The sequence below is a fragment of the Octopus bimaculoides genome, chromosome 12 (genome assembly GCF_001194135.2).
Source record: "Octopus bimaculoides isolate UCB-OBI-ISO-001 chromosome 12, ASM119413v2, whole genome shotgun sequence".
NCBI lineage: Eukaryota > Metazoa > Mollusca > Cephalopoda > Octopoda > Octopodidae > Octopus > Octopus bimaculoides.
The window spans coordinates 59,180,803-59,183,650 of NC_068992.1; positions in this window are offsets into that span (position 1 = coordinate 59,180,803).

Sequence of the window (2,848 nt, forward strand, 5' to 3'; positions counted from 1 at the left end):
TATATATATATATATATTAATAATAATGATCGTTTTTACTTAAGGCATAGGGCCTGAAATTTGGGGGAAGGGGACTAGTCGATTACATCGACCCCAGTACTCAACTGGTACTAATTTTATCGGCACCGAAATGATAAACAGTAAAGTTGACCTCGGCTGAATTTGAACTCAGAACGTAAGGATAGACGTAAGGATTTTACCCTGCGTGCTTACGATTCTCCCAGTTCGCCGCCTTAATAATAATAATAATGATAATAATTCTTTCTACTATCAGCACAAGGCCCTGAAATTTTGTGGGAGGGGGTTTGACGATTACAGCAACCGCAGTGCTCGACTGAAACTTATATTATCACCCCGAAAGTATGAAAGGGAAAATCGATCTCGATGAGCTAAACATCCGGTAGAAATATCTTGAAGAATTTTGTCCGACGCGTTAACGATTCGACCAGCTCGCTGTCTTTCCGGGTACTATCATAATTTTTTTCTAATTTTGTGACAAGGCCAGCAATTTTGAGGGGAGGATGATAGTCGATTACATCGATCCTAGTATTTGGCTGGTACTTGATTTAATCTTATTGACCCTGAAAGGGATGAAAAGCAGTGTCGTCCGTAGCAGAATCTGAACCCTGAACGTAAAGAACCAGAATTAAATTCTGCTAAACATTTTGTCCGACGCACTAACAAGTCTGCCAGCTCACTGCCATTACCAATGCTGTCATAATAATAGAAAAAAATCATACAATCGGAAAAAGTCTGGCTACATAATCAAGTTTTCATGTTTAATATTTCAACGTCTTAAATATTGTATTGAAAGCTGTTACTAATCTGTTGCACATAATAAGGCGAGCTGGCAGAGTCGTTAACCCACCGAGCAAAATACCAGCGGCATTTCGTCCGTCTCTGCGTTCAAATTCCACCAAGGTCGACTCTACCTTTTGGAGTCGATAAAATAAGCACCATTTGAAGACTGGGGTCGAGACAATCGGCTTAACCCCCTCCTTCGAAATTTCTGTTTTTGTACCAAAATTTCAAATCAATATTTTAACGTCTTAAATATGGTTTTGAAAAAAAAAAACTATTAATAAGGCGGCGTGCTACCAGAATCGTAAGCATACGAATCCAAATTTTTTTTTTTAGCGACATTTTGTCTGTCTGAACGTTCTAAGTTCAAAATTCGGCTACGGTCGACTCCCCCCACTCTCATTTTGGGGCCGATAAAATAAGTACCAGTTGATCACTGGAGTCGTTGTAATTGACTAGTACCCTCCCCCAAAATTGCTGGCCTTGTGCCAAAATTTGAAATCGATCTCTTCTGCTATATGCATAAGTTGACCTCGATGGAGTTTGAACGCAGAACGTAAAGCCGGAAGAAATACTGCGAAACTTTATGCTCGGCGTGCTAAAGATTCTTTTCTACTCTAGGCACAAGGCCCAAAATTTTGGAGGAGGGGAGGCAAGTCGATTAGATAGACCCAGTATGCAACTGGTACTTAATTTATCAACCCCGAAAGGATGAAAGGCAAAGTTGACATCGGTGGAATTTGAACTCAGAACGTAAAGACAGACGAAATACCGTTAAGCATTTCGCCCGGCGTACTAACGTTTCTGCCAGCTCACCGCTTTATTAATGTTACCATGTTGTTTGTTCCTTCTCGAGCCATACCTGGCTCATAAGGGCTGGTTTCCCGGTTTCATTTGCGTATAGGTTCCCCACATGGACAGGACGCCGGTCCGTTGCAGGTGAGCTGCTAGATGCAGGAAGAAAGCGTGAAAGTTGTAGCGAAAAGGTCAGCAGAAGTTCACCATTACCTTCTACCGGAGCCGCGTGAAGCTCATAAACACACATATCACCCGGTCTGAGATTCGAACCCGCGAGTCCGCTGCTCTAACCACTAGGCCATGTGACTCCAAAACGTTACCATAATAATAACAAAACTAAAAAACATATATAGGGTCGGATATTGATTTCAAATATTGGTACAATGCCAGCAATATTGAGAGATGGGGTAAGTCGACTACATCGACTCCAGTGACCAACTGGTACATATTTTATCAATCATAAATGGACGGAAAGCAAAGTCAGCATCGACGTGATTTGAACTTAGAGCGTAAAGCCGAACGAAATACCGCTGAGCATTTTGTCCAGTATGCTAATGATTCTACCAGCTCGCCTCCTTCCATACAGTCGGATATTAATCGAAGCCTGGCCGCATAATCAAGTTTTTACGCTTAATATTTTGACGCCTAAAAGACTGTATTCAAAAAGAAACAACTAACAGACCCTAGCAGCGGGAAATTTAGACAGTGTCACGTGACAACTAGCTGGGGTTGCCTGCTGGAGCCTAGCAGCAGATATAAAAAGGGGAACTTGACATGACGATCAGTCGGACGCTGACACTCGTTGATGCTGCATCGAAGAGGCCAGGGAATAGAAGAAAGAAGACATGCACCCAACACCAGAGCTGAAGACACCTCCGAAAGGAGGGGCCCCGCCACGTCAAAACGGTAGAGGAGTAGGGGCCGAAACCGGACGTGGTTCCTCCTGATGATGTCTTGAGCTAACTGGATCCTATAAAGGAGCTGTTGTGGTAGCAGACCACGAAACATGGTTGAAATTCTTCCCTGTCATATTTCTGCTTGGAGACGCAGTGGGGCGTATGCGCTTGCTGTTTGTTGTTTGTTGTTGTTGCTATTGGCAGCAAGGATGAAGGAGTGAGGTCGTGGTGTTAATGATGGTGGTTGTAAATAGTGGTAGTGTTTGGAACTGCTAGTGCTGGTCATGGTGGTAGTGATGGTAGGGTTGAGAGTGGTGGTAGTGGTGGTGGCGGTGGTGGTGGTCGTGGTGGTG